Source organism: Eriocheir sinensis, unplaced genomic scaffold (assembly GCF_024679095.1).
Source record: "Eriocheir sinensis breed Jianghai 21 unplaced genomic scaffold, ASM2467909v1 Scaffold25, whole genome shotgun sequence".
Classification (NCBI taxonomy): domain Eukaryota; kingdom Metazoa; phylum Arthropoda; class Malacostraca; order Decapoda; family Varunidae; genus Eriocheir; species Eriocheir sinensis.
Window position 1 is genome coordinate 1,298,956 of NW_026111554.1, and position 17,500 is coordinate 1,316,455.

General features: G+C 40.5%; 1 long non-coding RNA gene across 1 annotated transcript in view; it reads right to left on the reverse strand.

Moving 5' to 3' along the window:
* LOC126991195 (uncharacterized) overlaps nt 1-13,068 on the reverse strand; it is a 46,530-nt gene extending 33,462 nt beyond the window's left edge. Inside the window, exon 1 of the long non-coding RNA XR_007745260.1 lies at nt 12,937-13,068. This is a non-coding gene — a long non-coding RNA (uncharacterized LOC126991195). The remainder of the gene's footprint in view (nt 1-12,936) is intronic.
* Between the last annotated feature and the right edge of the window lie 4,432 nt (nt 13,069-17,500).

Consider the following 17,500-nt stretch of genomic DNA (forward strand, 5'->3'; position numbering starts at 1 on the left):
CGGTTGGCAACACTTCCTGCCTGGCGCCTGCCTGTCCTGCGGGCGCGGACGAGGCTTTGCTCGCCCCTTGCTCGGTCTTCCCGGAGCCTGCTAGAGGCCTATGGTCGCCGGTGGAAGCTTCCAGCACAACAATATATATATATATATATATATATATATATAGATATATATATATATATATATATATATATATATATATATAGCTCTATATATATATATATATATACATATATATAAACAGTAATCCCTCGTTTATCGCGGGGGTCATTGCCTCATCCTGTCTGGGTCCTCACTGCCAACCTCTCGAGCATTTAACGGTTGGAAGCTGTAACACACTCTCCCTTTGTCTCCAAGCTAACCATTGACGAACCAAGAAATGCTACGGTCACTGAGCCGATCAGCGCCCAGGATACAAAACACAGTGCTCTAGTTGGTCGCCTCCCATCCATCAGCCAATAGTGTGCCGTGTGCGATCACACGTGGGCAAACTAGCTCAAGCGGAAGCGGCCTTAGCTGCGTTTTACATACGTGCGAGTCTTTGTCTACTCATCTGCTGTACGCTACGTATTTTATTTCAATTTAATATTCTTTTAATATGTTCTTATTAATACTTACTTAATTTTTTTTATATTGTTTACATTTTTATAGGCAACAAAATGCTTCTTTAAGTTCCTTGAGACCAGTATCCAACTTGACATTTCTATCTAAGATACTTGAAAATGTGGTCTTAGATCAGCTAATGGAGCATCTGCTAGTGGTGCAGGCTTTTCCGGATAACCAATCTGCTTACAAGAGGCTTTACTCAACAGAAACTACTCTCTGTTCAGTGGTAAACAATTTACTGGTACTCATGAAGGGAGGTGCGGTGCTCTGATTTTGTTAGACTTGAGTGCGGCATTTGACACGGTGGAGCACAGTTTATTGCTTCAGGATTGTAAAAATATTGGAATTGTGGGTGGTGCGCTGGATTATCTGAAGAGCTAACTTGAGAACAGAACGTACCGTGTGCAAATAGGTAAATCGTTCTCTGCTCATAAATTTTGCAAAGAGGAGTCCCTCAGGGAAGTGTACTGGGTCCAATCTTTTTCTGTGTGTATACAATCAGTCTTTCACATGTGCTAAGAATGCATGGAGTTGATTTTAAATTGTATGCCGATGATACACAGTTCTATCTGTCACTGAGTGACAAGGTAAACACTGAAGATAAGCTGTGCAGAATTATGGATGATGTTGGGAAATGGATGAATGCTAAGCAACTGAAGCTGAATGAGGATAAAACTGAATGCTTGATTGTGGGAAGAACAAGGATCTCAGGAGGCTAGATATTTCCACTCTTCGGATTAAAAATGACACTATGACTGTAAAAAAGTCAGTCAAAGATTAAGATTTGATACTTGACTGCACTCGATCATTCAAAGACCAGATCAATCAGGTGGTGAGAACGGCTGGCTACCATCTAAGAAATATTGCATTTGTCAAGAAATACTTGGATGATAAGACCACGAAGATGCTTATATAAGGTCACGTAACTAGCAAGCTGGATTATTGTAACTCCCTTTATTATGGCCTTCCTAAATATCTGCTGAAGAAATTACAACTTGTCATGAACAGAGCTGTGAGGTTAATAAAGGGTCTGCCCCCACGTGAGAGAATAACACCTGCACTTATAGACTTGCCTTGGCTACCCATCAAGGCACGAATAGTCTACAAAATATGTGTCTTGACTTGTCAAGCAACGTGACTTGGTAAACCTGGATATGAGAAATTTACGACATGTCACTGAGACACAGCGCAGAACAATATAAACTCTATCAACCTGGAACTGGGTTTCAGGTCATTTGAGAAGAGCGCCCCGCAGCTCTGTAATGAGTTACCCGGGGATGTTAAGGGGACCGTCCAATAGATTTCTATTTTCAAAACTAGTGGACATAAAAATCTAAATCACTTAATGTATGTCTTTTAGACATGAATGATGTGAGAATATTGAAGAAGTTTCAAACGATTTTGATGAATAGAAAAAAAAATTATATATGAAAAAAGATTTATAAAAAATTTCAAAAATGTTCAATTCAGTCAGTTCATCACGTATTTAAGAAAAAAACTTTTACATGAACATAAAACTTGCAAGTGCTCAAAAAAAATAAAGAGCCAGATTTTTCAGTTTCTTTAATTTTTTAAATGATTTTTTTTTTTTTTTTTCACTCGCGTTTAAACGGTTCACGAATTTTTGTGAAAAAAATAAAAGAAAAAAGAAAAAAAAGTCGCTCTTTATTGTCATTGTGCATAGAGTCCTCTTTAAAATGGTTCCTAAAACATCAAAATCGGTTAATTTGTGGCGGAGAAATAGGAAAAAATGTGACAAAAAATTTTGTTTTGAGAAAAGTCTTCAAAGTTTTTTTCTTTTTTTCCTTCTTTCTTTCCTAGCTCTCAGACCATTTATTGTTACTAGCTGCCAAAATTACATATTCTAAGTTTGCAAACATGTTTCTAAGAATATTCCTGATGCATGCTAGCTCTTGATATCGCACCTGGTCCACCTTTCAATGAAGTAAAAAAAAAGTACTTTCGTTCTAGGAATGAGGGTTTCAGAAAGCGCAACCTTCCTCATTGCCGCCAGGTTTTATCTATAATTTCCAGCCTCATACCCTTCACTGACACACAATTTCTGCTTTTTATTTGATCGCTTGGCTGGAGTCTAAACGCTTTCTCTGTTCTTCCTGGACCTATCATCTAACAACGCTCTGAGAGCTCTGAGCCAGCAGGCCATCGGCTCCACATTACACTCATGCCTAGCTTCACTGCCAGACGTTTAATTTATCGATAAATTGCATCATATTTTTTCATAAAATCACTACCAGACAGTCCCCTTAAGAACAGTGGCAGTCTGGCAATCTTCACGAAAGTGCTGAGGACTCATTTATTCACTAAATCCTGCGACTTTACAAACATGAGGGTATTATTCTAGTGTGCCCATACTCACCCCTCGCAACCAAAATTGGCAAGGGGGCCTTTGAGACTGCGGGGAATGCAGTGGTAAACATGAAATGCGTCGCAGATACATAGTTTTTGAGCTATGGGGGGTTGCAAAATACCCTAGATGTAGGGAAATTCCTTACATTTACCTAGATGTAGGGAAATTCCATACATTCTGGGATTTTTTTTACCACGTACGGAAACCACGCAATTTCACTCAGTCTCCATACCAGAGGTGGGGGTCAAGGAGGGTGAAGCCCCCGTTACAGTATTAAAGGCGTCATCTGGTGATATCTGGCTTTCATGACCCCCGCCCCTGTTTTTCACCTCCCACCCGTATTCCGCCAGAGTACTCTTTCTTGCTTGTATGACTACATAATTCAACACTATTTCTCATTTTTCACTTATCAAGGACAACACGCGTTAATTTAGTCACTATTACGAGATCTACAGTTGATTAGAAACATTTCCCAAGCTGCTTAATGTCACTGTATGCGGCGGTATTTTTTAAAACGTCCTTTTCTCGACAAAATATGAATTGACAAATGGCATCATTTCAGTTTCTTGCCTCTAATGATGACGATGATGATTTCATACTGGGAAGTTCATATTTATCCTACAATGATGCTTTTAAATGTTCTGTGGTGCAGCAGTAACACAACAGTAACCTCATGAACTCCATAGCTGGGCGTTATCGCGATACTTTATCGCTGATAACAAAATCAGGTTATCGGCCATCCGCTACTTATTTAAATATATATCGGTATCTTTGTTACTTTTGTAACCAAACTAGCGATAATCGCAACTTTTTTCCGCCTCTCAGAAAAAAAACGTCTCCTCCCTACTGCGCATGCGTGGCCCGGGCGCCCGGTGTTGTATGAAAAAACTTCGGGGTATGAAATATCTTCGGTGAAGAGATTTCATACTTAGATCATCAACATTAAAACATTAGGTTACTTTTTTTTATGTTAGACTCAAAAATCAAAGAAACTTTGCCCAAAAAATGATTATTCACTGCCTCAAGTTTGATATTCCATATTCATTTGTGAGCATGCCATCGTATTGAAGGCACCTGGTGTTGTGTTATTTGGTGTCCCATCGTCAGAAGCTGGCGCTTTTGTTTACAAACACTGGTCTCTCGTGAACTGCGCATGTTCAGACCAGTAAGCGTAGCCCTGTACAGTCTCGCAAAGCTTTTTAACACATTAAGAGTTGCTGGAAGGCTGAATCAGGCATGCAGGACCACCATCCTCGGTTTCTAGAACGACACTCTAGCTGTACATATAAATACAACTCGTACAGAGTGTTGTTCTAGAAACAGCGAGAATGGTGGTAGTGGTACTGTATGTCTGATTCAGCCTTCCAGCAACTCTTAATTACGGTTAAAAAGCTTTGTGCGAGTGTACAGGTCTACGCTTGCTGGTCTGAGCATGTGCAGTTCACGAAAGACCAGTGTTTGTAAACACAAGCACCAGCTTTTGATGGTGGGTACAACACCGGTTCAGGCGTTCTTAGTATTACCGTCCATAGGTACGTGTCAACATGTGGTTTTCAGGTTTTGTAAGTTTTCTAAAAGACAGATAATGAAAATTTGAATTCATCTTTGTTTTTTATTTGAAATATCAATATGGTATTGTTTTAGCCTATCGGACTTATCGCTAGCTAGTATCGGAATTATGGATTTATATCGGGTATCGGTTATCGCCTATATTTGTGTCTTCAGTTAACGAATATCGATTATCACTGATAAGGTTTTCCATTATCAGTTATCGGTTATCGGGAATAAGGTTTTCTGTTATCGTGCCCAGCTATGATGAACTCTATATCCACCCCCACCTGGCAGGGTTACAAATAGGAAGCTCAAGAAATGGTCATCGCCATAGACCTAAAGAGGTGCGGCCATCAAGAAAGTGGCCGTACCCTGCTCCGCCGCAGCTTGCACGGACAGCCGATTCTTGTCAAGAATTTGGGGGATTCTTGAAAATCTGACGTGCTGGAACAAGAAACGCAAGAATTTCCCTAGATTTAGGGAAATTCTTGCTTGCCAGATGGAGCCTTAAGGTACTACTGAAGCATCTATAAGTGGTAAGTAATTTCTGTCATAAGAATCTTGCAACCGTCACATACGACTATGTAGCTACGTATTCACTTATTGGTAGCATGTACAAACGCGTGAAGCAGGTTCAAACGCAGGTTACTTGTGTTTGAAAAATTTCCATTCGAATTCAGGTTATTAATTATTCTCTAATGTTTGTTAGTTGGTTTGCATTATTCTTAAGTAGCCAATAATCGTTTTTGCTGAGGACACATCTAAGTTGAATTCAACCAATAGCGATGCTCCATTTAGGTACGCACATATGTGGAGTGTTATGGTGTTTGGTTGTTGGTGGTTGGTGGGTCAGTATCAGCATGGATAGTCAGTCAGTAGTGGGTCAGTATCAGCTTGTTCCCTGACTGAGTATGCCTTGAATCGTTGAAAATCCTTCGGGATCACGGTGTTCTGCCTTGTCACGTACGTAGTGTGCACAGTGAGTGAACGTGACTGCATTTACCGTCGTAATGGTTAATGTTGAAGAAGGGGATGAAGGCGGCTCTTTCAAAATTAACACTTACGGTACATTATTGAATAAATATGGAGATTCAATACCCAGCTAACACAATTACGTATTTACTACATTGTATAAAGGTAGCGGTTTTGTAACATTTACATAATTGTGTGGACTCCCATGTACGTACTTACACCGTATAGCACTACGTAACTCACAACCTTTCTGTAACCTTATGACGACTACCATCAGCACGTTTTTCTAACATTTCAAGTACCTTTTTACCATGTCCCCATCACCATCATCATGGCATAAAACCATTACGTAGTGTATTCGTAGACGTAACATGAATTACAATAACGTCGTAGTTACGTTTAGGAAACGTATTGTAGTGACACACCCAACCACTACCTAAATATAACATAGGTATTCTAGGAGGGGACATATGATATGTGTATGCTATGTACATGCTATGAACTTTCCTAATGTTACCAAAACACTACCTTATAAAACGTAACATTTACGTAGTGTGTTTGCTGGGTAAGCGCCTCCGATATTGCCCCCACGAGAATACGTAATAACCTTTCCAAGGTCGCACATACTGTTGTACTTCTCTAGTTTTACCGGTGCATCATACATGTGTGGGGGTGTGGGGGTTAGCAGGGGGTTTGAGTGGGGCGAGGCCCCCTGTTAGAGGTTAGGTTATGTAATGTTCGATCAGAGTAAATTAAATATGCTCCCCACCAATAAAACACGATTTTCCGGCGCATCATACATGTGGGGGGGTCCAGGGGGGTTAGCAGGGGATCGAGGGGGGCGTGTTTGAGGTTAGGTTATGCAACGTTCGGTTAGTTTTACTATGCTCCCCACCTAAGAGAACCAATTCCCCCCTTTTTCTTTACTTTTAAGTATACTTACACCTTCATATTATGGTTGAGGGACATGTATTTCATTCCTTAACTATAATATATAGGAGGCTTATTATCATATTTTGGAGGCGTGGAGTCAATCTCCACAATTACCTTCACTTATTGGCAATATGAACCCGTGAAGCAAATTTGACATGCGGTTAGTCGGGATTCACGTGTTTGGATAGCTCGGGCAGGAGGTTTAAGAGCCTGCACGTGCGCTAGAACCCACTGCCAGTACTCTCTAGGGCACGAAGTTGGATGGATCACGGGTAGCCAGTGGTTTTGCTTGTGTCAGTGATGAACAATGAAGATACACAGTGTTTGGTACCATGGACTCTACTAGCAGGACAGAAACCTTGCGATGAGGTGACAACCTACTCAAACCGGTGCTAAAGAGAGGGCATGAGTGTGGTGTAGGCGGTTTATTTGGGCGCAGCTGGCCACCATTGCCACGCCAGACCAGTGAGTTGAGCATCGTTTGGTGGGTTCACTACGCTTCTCTCCCAAAACAAGCTTGGGCTCCAGTGGGAATGCGCGGTTTCCGTGTGGGGAACACTATATTCGTCTATATTCGTAATTTTAATACAAATTACAATATTCTTGGTTTTACTGAAACAAGACTGGAACCACATCTTGCTCCTCTATATCAGTTACCCGGATACAGTATGTACACAAACTGCAGAAATACACACGGTTGTGGCGTTGCAATTTACATTTCCAATAAACTTAATTCTTTAGCTCTAAAAGACTTTACAATGATGAAAACATGGATTGAAAGCATTGGTGTACAAACTTTGATTTGTGGAAAAAAATCGCTACTATTATGCTTATACAGACCCCCGAGTGGTAATACAAACATGTTTATAAATACTTTAACAGATTTATTATATCAAGCTTGTGAACTGAATTTTCAAGCCATATACATATTTGGTGATATGAATATTGATTTGCTAAAATATAGTGATACCTGTGTGACTGAATTGTGCAACATGTTGTCCTCTGTCTCACTCTTTCCAATGACCACTAAACCCACAAGAATAACAGACAATACAAATTCACTTACTGATCACATTTGGACAACTCAAGTCGAAGATAATATTGGTAATTATATTGTTTTAACCGATATCTCTGATCACTATCCAATATTTTCTCATTTTAAGCATAATGAAATAATTCACCCTCCCACTTTCATTACTAAAAGACTTACAAATGATGAAGCACTTCTTAACTTCAACCACAATCTGCAACAACTAAGCTGGAGCAATGTATTTGAGTGTAATTGTCCTAATGAATCATTTAATTTACTATTCTCTGAGTTTAACAAAATACTTAATCAATATTTCCCATTAAAAAGAGTGAGACTAGATAAAAGGCACACATTAAATCCATACATAACATCAGCCCTGAAAAGAAGCATTACTGAAAAAAACAGATTAGCTAGACTTGCAAAAAGGTGGCCAATCACATACAAAGAAACCTATAGACAGTACAGGAACAATTTAACGAAGCTTTTGAGAACAGCAAAATATAATTATTATAAAGATTCTCTTAAAGACAATCAAGGCAACCCAAAGATTCATTGGAAAACTATAAATTCCCTTCTTGGAAAAACTAATAAGTCAACAAGTCATGAAATATTCCTTGACCCACTTTGCTCAAATGTCAGTGATGCATTTAATGAACATTTTCTAAAATCTCGTAATACAGAATCGAATTTGACTGATTCACTAAATATTTAAATCCAACACCACATTTTTGTATGTACATGTTTCCAACAAATTCCACAGAAGTCACTGGTTATCTACATGCTCTGAACACTAACACTCCGGGTTACGACGAAATTTCTCCAATGATATTGAAATCTGCATCTGCTTCACTGGCACTTCCATTAACTCATGTAATAAATCTTTCACTAAAGACAGGTATTTTTCCAGATCACTTGAAAAAGGCTAAAATAATTCCTATATTTAAGTCCGGTGCTAGAAATAATATAAATAATTATCGTCCAATAACTATCTTTGTCAGCATTTAGTAAATTCTATGAAAAAGTTATTGCAACTCATTTAGTACATTATCTTGAGAACAATAATCTTTTAACCACATTTAAGCATGGCTTTCGTTCTAACTATTCAACAGAAACTGCTATATTACACTTTATAAATAATGTTTACAAATTTCTTGAGTAGAAACTTTTTGTTGTGGGGATTTTTATTGACCTCTCTAAAGCTTTTGATACGCTTAATCATAATATTTTGTTTGATAAACTAACCCACATTGGTATTAGAGGTGTGCCGTTTCAATTATTCCGTAGCTACCTTAGTAACAGATCCCAATCCGTATTCTGCAATAATCAATCATCTGATTTTATGAACATATCTAAAGGTGTACCACAGGGATCTGTATTAGGACCAATTTTATTTCTTATATACATTAATGACATTATAAATGCTAGCAAAAAATTTCATTTCATTATTTATGCTGATGACACAAACCTCCACTTAGCTGATAGAGATATGAATTCTCTACACTCTACTTTAACAACTGAATTAAACCACATTAATATATGGGTTAAATCTAATAAACTTAAACTCAATGTCTCAAAAACAAATTATATGTTCTTTCAGAATCGTTCCCACTTGTCTCCTGTCATATTAGAAGATACACCATTAAATCAAGTCGGACACACTAAGTTTCTTGGAATTCACATAGATAAAAATCTTAATTGGAAATACCACATTGATGACGTATGCTTAAAAATTTCAAAAAACTGTGGAGTCTTGTATAAAATTTGACACAACCTTACTTCTGATGCCTTAACTAGCATATACTACACCCTATGTTACCCTCACCTCACCTACTGTGTATCTGTATGGGGAAGTACATGGCCATCTTTTTTAAACAAGGTAATATCAACTCAAAAGAAAGTTTTCAGATGTATTCTCTATTTGAATAAGTATGAATCTGTCACTCCCATCTTTTCTTCAACGAGTTTTTTAAACTTTGAATCAATTCATAATCTTTTTTTATTATTATTAATATATAAAATGGTAAATTACAAAGGAAATGAAATTTTTAAATATGTCAGTAATCCCTGCAGAACTCGAAGTAATAATGTTGATTTGGCATGCCCATCTTTTAGAGCAACTCTATTCAAAAACAGTGTGTTATGTTTCGCTCCTAAACTATTTAACAGCCTTCCAATTAATTACAAAGTGCTCATTAAATCTACCAATATTAGCTCATTCAAGAAGGGAATAAAGAATCATCTTCTCTCTCTTCAGCGTTCTGAAGTACAGCATAATAAGGGACACCACTGACAATGATAGCCTTGTTACTTACTGTTACTACTGTTGACATGATCATTATTATTAGAATTAGTATTATTACAATTATTTTTTATATTATTATGATCATTACCTCCACCAACATAGTTGGAAGGAGGTTATATTTTTGGTCTGGTCAGTATGTTTATCTATTTATTCCTTTATTCCTTTATTTTTACTTCTTACTATTATTATTATTATTATTATTATTATTATCATCATTAAGATTATCTTTCATGCTGTTATTGTCATTATTGTTATGTTGAATTCATTGTTATTTTTGTTGCTTCTTATTGTTAGTATTGAGTAGCTCATTTTGTATCTTTTTTTGTCTCCTTTACATAAACAATTATAACATTTTCATTATTCTTTGTTCATATAGCTTTGCCAAACTAAAAATACTGTACTTGCAAACAATTGCACTCCTGTATATTGATATCTGTCTGTCAGGGAGCCTCGGCTCGACAGACAGTTGCTGCACTACTGACTAGCCTGTATTTTGTAAATGTGTACATATTAATAGCAATAAATATTTACTTACTTACTTACTTACTTACAAATACTTATTTTATTGGTTATGGGAGGAAAAAGTCCCTAAATATAGGAATTTTCCCTAGATCTAGGTTATTTTTCCTCCCCCCTAAAAAAATATGAGATTGCGACATTCTCCAAGGTTCCCAAGCTTGTTTTGGGGGTGAGGGGGGAGTATGGGCAAACACTAGAATTTTACCTACATGAGAATTGAGGACAACTTTAGGTGCTAATGTTACTGTTATAATGTTGGCGGCCCTGTGGAGAGCTGCTACAGCAGCGGACCCGACAACATTCCCGCCTTCATCCTTAAATCCTTTGCCCCCATCCTTGCCCCCATCCTTCAGGCCATATTCGCCCAGTCACTATCATCCACCTCAATACCCTCTGACTGGCTTTTGGCAAACATTAATCCTTTATTCAAGACAGGTGACCGGACTGACCCTGCCAATTATCGCCCCATCTCACTAACATCGATTCCATGTAAAATTTTTGAACACATAATACACAAATACATAATGAGTCAACTTGACGCAAACAACATCCTTACTGACTCACAACACAGCTTTCGACCTAAACCCTCATGTGAATCGCAACTCATTACTACATATCACAACATCACGAGGCTACTTGACCGACGTGGCATTAAACAAGTTGACACTATTGTTTTAGATTTTGCCAAAGCCTTCGACAAAGTCCCACACAAAAGACTGACATTAAAATTAAAATACTATGGTATTTCAGGACCTATTCTTCACTGGATCACTGCATTTCTTACTAACCGGACTCAACGTGTTCTTCTTGACGGATCTTCATCTGACACTGTCCCTGTTTCTTCAGGTGTCCCACAAGGCACCGTTCTAGGCCCCCTTCTTTTCCTCCTGTACATTAACGATCTTCCACTGTCAACGCCTAACTCTTCCACTAGACTATTTGCCGACGATAGTTTACTGTTTAGAGCAGTAAAGACTACTGACGACTGCAGACTACTACAAAATGACTTGGACGCCCTCGAGCAGTGGGAACGCACCTGGCAGATGCACTTCCGACCAGACAAATGCAAACTTATAAGATTCACCAGAGCGCACAACCCCCTCCATCACACCTACACTCTCCACAATTCAAATTTAGAATCAGTTCACACACACAAGTACCTTGGCATCCATCTCTCAACTAACTTGAAATTCAACACCCACATAGACCATATCAGTGCCACAGCCAACAGAACACTGGGGTTCCTGAGGAAGAATTTACATAACTGCACACCTGACATTAAACACATAGCTGATGACACACTTGTGAGACCAACACTGGAATACTGCTCCACAGTGTGGGATCCTTACACACACAGAAACATTGATAGGTTAGAACAAATCCACACCAAGGTGGCTAGGTTCATTACAAACAATTACACTCGAACGCCTGGAATCACAACACAGATCAAACAACAGATAAACATGGACCCTCTTCACATACACAGACAAGCACACACTTACACTTATGTACAAGATCACAAACACTCACATTGACATTGACCCACAAACATACCTACACAAGGCAAACAGTCAACGTACTCAGAACACACACATCCATAAATACCAAACATATCATACTAACACTGACGTATACAACCACTCATACTTTCCACGCACCATACGTGACTGGAACAGCCTCCCTCAACAGATTTTAGACTGCAATACAATAGACTCATTCAAAAAACAAATACATACTCACTACTCACTTGTCACCACAACACACCAACACTAACAATTACACTTGATTCACTTCCCTCCCCTGCACACTCGGCTCCCCCGTCCCCCCAACAGCCAACAAATATGCGTGTTATGCACCATACAGGTGCCCTGCGCATTATTATCCAGATCCAAATCCAGACTGGGGCCTGAAACCTCATCAACGCTAAACGTTAAACGGTAACAGGTAAACTTGACTTGGGTAAGCTTGGGAATGATTCTGAAATAATTGTAGTGCAGTGACGGCCTGATGAGTGAGCCTCCCATAACCCATTCAGTGAATGGGGGTACCTCTTTGGCCGACTCGGCAAGGAGTGGCTCTCCTGTAACGCTGGTCGCGGGTTCAGCCCCAGGCAGCCGGGGAATACCCTCTCCTTGTTGTGATTAATTTCTCATGTGTCTCGATACATGCACAGGACGTGTGGGACCGAGAGTAATAGAAAAAGAGAATAGAAAATCTATGCATTAAATAATACATAGCTGTCACCTCAGCCACAAAAAGCTTAAAACAGGTAAACTTGACATGGGTAAGCTTGGGTGTGATTCTGGAATAATACCAAGCTGTCACCTCAGCCACAAAAAGCTTGAAACAGGTGAACTTGACATAAGAACTTAAGAACATAGGGAGACTGCAAGAAGCCGAGTGGCAGCTCCAGAATCGCCCCCCGCACCACTCACGATGGGTGAGATATAGTTTCAGGGGTAACAGGTAGTGGCTTGATCCCCGTTTACCTTCGGTACGGGCGTACGCTCCAGTACCCTGTTACCTTACTGCACCCACACCTCACTCATCATGGGTAAGCTTGGGTGTGATTCTGGAATATTACTGACCCATCACCTGAACCTCCCCCAAAAAGCTTGTAATAGGTAAGCTTGAAATAGATAACCTTGTAATACGCACTGGGTGGGCGTGGAGGCGTGGGGGCACTGGGTGGGCGTGGAGGCGTGGGAGCACTGGGTGGGCGTGGAGGCGTGGGCAGCGTGGCAGACTTGCTCTGTTTACTTCCTTGCTCTTGCTCTTGCTGTACAGGCGCATGCACCGACCCATGTTTACATGCGCTACTCGGCCCACTCCAAAATACTGGAAAAATCGGTCCCCCCGAGCAACATTGCCAGATTGTCGTACTCAGCCTGTTATGTTTGCCGATTTCCGACCCAATAAACTGCTTTCATCAACCAAATAACTGCATTCATATATGGATATCGTTTAAATGGTTAATTATTGGTGCTTCTTGGCAACAGTTATAGCCAGAAACCGGTAATTACGCGGCACTTGAGTACGATAATCTGGCGAAGAAGGAGTGGAGGAGGACCAGAGGTGGTGGGCCAAGGGTTAGGGCTGAAGGAAAGCCAAACTTGTTGCACTGCTGAACAGGTTTGAGGTCCTGGCTGGGCAGGGCGGGGAGGGAGAAGGTAGCAGCCCAGGAGGGTGAGGAAGTAGCAGCCCAGCAGGGAAGTGAGGAGGCAGCAGCCCATGGGAGTGGGGAGGTAGCAGCCCAGGGAAGTGAGGATCAGAAGTAATGGATGATGCAGCTGGAGAGGTGAGAGAGGAGAGGGGTGGAGGTGCGGGTGGTATGGGACTCAGGTGCAGTACCTGGCCACACCTTCTGTGAGAAAGAGACAGGAGACTGAGAGTGTGTCTGCTGTGGGCTGGGGTGAGGGATGTCTCCGACTGACTGGAGAGGATAGTGGCAAGGTCTGGCGAGGATACGGTGGTGGTGGTTCACGTCGGGGTGAACGACGTGGGCAGGGTGGGGTCAGAGGAGCTGCTTAGGAGGGAGAGTAGCAGAAATTTCATCCTGTCCGGCGTGCTGCTCAAGGTCAGGTGTGGTGGGGAATGGGCCTTACAGGTCATGGGCCGGCTTACGGTCATTTCGCCCTCAAGACTTTCCGCCCACATGTAAGAGTCATTTCACCCACATTTAAGAGCCAATCCGTCCACATGTAAGAGTCATTTCACCCACATGTAAGAGTCATTTCACCCACATTTAAGAGCCAATCCGTCCACATGTAAGTCATTTCACCCACATGTAAGAGTCAATCCATCCACATGTAAGAGTCATTTCACCCACATGTAAGAGTCAATCCGTCCACATGTAAGAGTCAATTTGTCCACACATTCCATGTCACGTCCACATTGTTGGAGTACTCATAATACCATGTAAGTGGTGTGTAGTTCGAGAGACCACCACCAGGGTAGTGCAGCAGTAGAGGGCTTGTTGGAGCTTTTATCTAATGGTAAATAAAGAATAAAAAAAGAAATGCTATATATACGTTTACTAAATCCATGTGCCGAATATAAATATAGAATTAAAACCTACTTAAATAACCTTTACTAAAAAATACATACATGCAAGATTCAGCTGCACACTGGGCCATTGAGACGAACGCAATTATAATTTAAGCTTTCAGTGTAGATATGATGACCTCCCATCTTGCCAGGAACTAACTAAATTTTATGGCCATGACCAATTACAAAACATAGTAGGTAAATGAACAATGAACTCCCAACTGAACATGCAGTTAACAAGTGAAAGATAAATGAAACGGAAGCTGGACGTTTCGCCAGTGTGCCAGTTCACCGATACCGGCGAACCGTCTTATTTTATTCACCGGCGAAACGTCCAGCAGGACGATTCGCCGGTGTGCCAGTTCACCGATACCGTCTAGAAATCATGAACGTATTTGTTTGCCCGACACTGATGGCACTGGTAGTAAGAATGATGATAGCATAAGATAAGGTTTTCTTTAATTGTTAAAATACATGCACAAAATAAGGGTAACAGTAAAAATAAGTAATTTTTTCCATCACTCAGGAATTATTCGTACGTAGACAAAAACTTTAAGATATCACCCAGTACACAATTTTTAACGTATCTACTTTCTTTCTACTTTCTTATACTCGTTCTTATACCAATATAATTCTTTTATTTTTTTAACTAATTTTGACATATATATTTAAGCTACGCCTTTTTAATTCACACTTAAGTCATGCATGATGTACGCGACGTGGTCGCCTCCTTCGTTCCTCCTCCCTCACACTCGCAAGTCTACGTCACTAACAAGCTTTTGTAGCACCATTACCTCAATTATCATCTCCATTTTTTTATATCCTTATGCGAGAATTATCCTGAGTGATGGAAAAAAACTACTTTTTACTCATCTACGAATATTTTAACATGTGGCCTGTACAGAAGGAATAGTAATACTTTACTCCATCCAAAATTTAATGTAGGAAAAAATGGGAAAATATTTGCATGTAGGGGTGTGATCCTGGGGTAGTGAATCATTTTGATTCCCTTTTTATAGGTGCTACAGCCCCGCGTCTCCTCAGTGAGTTGGCAAGGATGCTTCACACTGAGGAGCCAGAAATGGTAATCAACTGGCAGGCGTGTACAAAGCAGACTGGAGGAGCAGACTGTGGAGTGTATGCATTTGCATTTGCAATTGCATTATGTCATGGGTTCATATAACTTTCCTCAAGAGCATTTGTGAAGACACTTAGTAAAATGCTTTAAGGAAGGAAATATAACCATGTTTCCCTCCACCTTTTCAGGAAAACCTGCATGTAACAGAATAATGAAAGTATCATTGTTTTGCCTGTGCCATATGTCATTCATCCACTGCTTACTTTGCAAGAGTAAGTTTCACACCCAGTGTGTAACTAAGCCGCGTTTCCTATGTAAGAAATGTTCCAGGAGGTTTCTGTAGTAAGTGATTCCCAAAGTCGGTTCAGCCAAGTCTGAAGTGAGCAAGATCGTGCGCAGGCAACCTGCAGCCACACGGCGTGTCCTATTTCGTGGATACTATGTGCTAGCCTACGCATAGTAAACAGTCGTCAGTATCAATAATATGCTGGCAGCAATAACAAATACGTACCATTAGTTACAATCACCTCTCGATTAACGCGAGGGTTACATTCCTGGAAATGTCATGTTATTTAAAATTGCGTTATTTAAACATAATTTCCCCATAGGAAACAATGGTAATAGGGGGGTTACGTTCCCGGACACTGGGAAAGTCTGCCTATTTTTAGGATTTTGTTACTTTAACCTTAAAAAAAAAAACATTATTAATACATTAGTAGGTCACGGAAACAACAAAAACACACATTCTCATTTTATTTAAATTTGTTCTTCATCTGCGTCGGCCAGCGTCCCTCCTCACGTCATTTCCTCCGCCTCACTTGCCTCCTTCCCTACCTACTATCTATGACAAGATGGTGACAAGATAACTTTAAAGTTAAGTTTTTTTAAAAAGAAAGAATACATTACATTTTTGTTGAACTCGACACAACAAAAACATGTCCCCACACTCACCATCACTTTGTTGATGCGTCACTGGTCGTCGTCGTCATCTGCCAAATCCTCACCTCGCTCTTGTGAGGAGGTGGAAGGACGGGGTGAGGAGGGAGGAGGGAGGGAGGATTTGGCAGACGACGACGACGACCAGTGATGCATCAACAGATGATGGTGAGTGTGGGGACATGTTTTTGTTGTGTCAGTGACTTACAAATGTAATGTAGCAATTTTTTCTTTAGAAAACTTTAACTTAAAGGAGTTATCTTTGTCACAAATAGCATGGGTAGTCAAAGGAAGAGGAAGGAGGCAAGTGAAGCGGAGTGGCGGAGGTGAAGGGAGCGGCTGGTGACGGGAGTGCGGGGTGAGGAGGGACGGTGGCCTATGCAGGTGAAGAACAAAATCCCCAAAATAGGCAGACTTTCCCAGTGTCCAGGAACGTAACCCCCCTATTACCATTTTTTCCTATGAGGAAATTATGTTTAACTAACACGACATCTCCATGAACGTAACCCTCGCGTTAATTGAGAGGTGACTGTACAGTAAAACCCCGATTATCCGAAATGGAAGGGGGGAAGCCTCTTTCGGATAAGCCGATTTTTCGGATAATCCGGATTTATGGCCGCCATTTTGATCGCCGCCAGTTTGATCGTCGGCATTGTGTCTTGCTTTCTCGTTTGGATGAATATCACTTTGATCTTGCACCTTGGTCCTTATTTTCTCATTAGAACACATGTAGCTAGTATGGACGGACCATTAGCCAGGATGGATGAGGATGCTGTCGCTGCTGCTTTTTATCTAAAAGTGTGAAGTGAAGTGTGAAGTGTGTGACGCGACTGCCGCCGACTGACGATGTAAACAATGAAACCAAACAAACACACGCTACGCTAAACAAAGTAGTACGCTTAAAACATGTGATGTAAATGTTTTATTGTATGTTTGTCTGTGTGTCTCCTTGTCTGGACCAGTGTATGTTGATACTTGTGAGCGTTGCAGATCTGAATTGTGAATGTTGCAGAGTGCGATTGTGAATGGTTGTGCAAGCTTGCAAGTGTGACCTTGATGCATCGTGCAGGTGGAGACACAGTATGATGACTCATATTATCGCGCAACTCGTATGTTGGAAGGGGAATGTGGCATGGAGTGGAGAGGGGAGTCGTGTTTGTG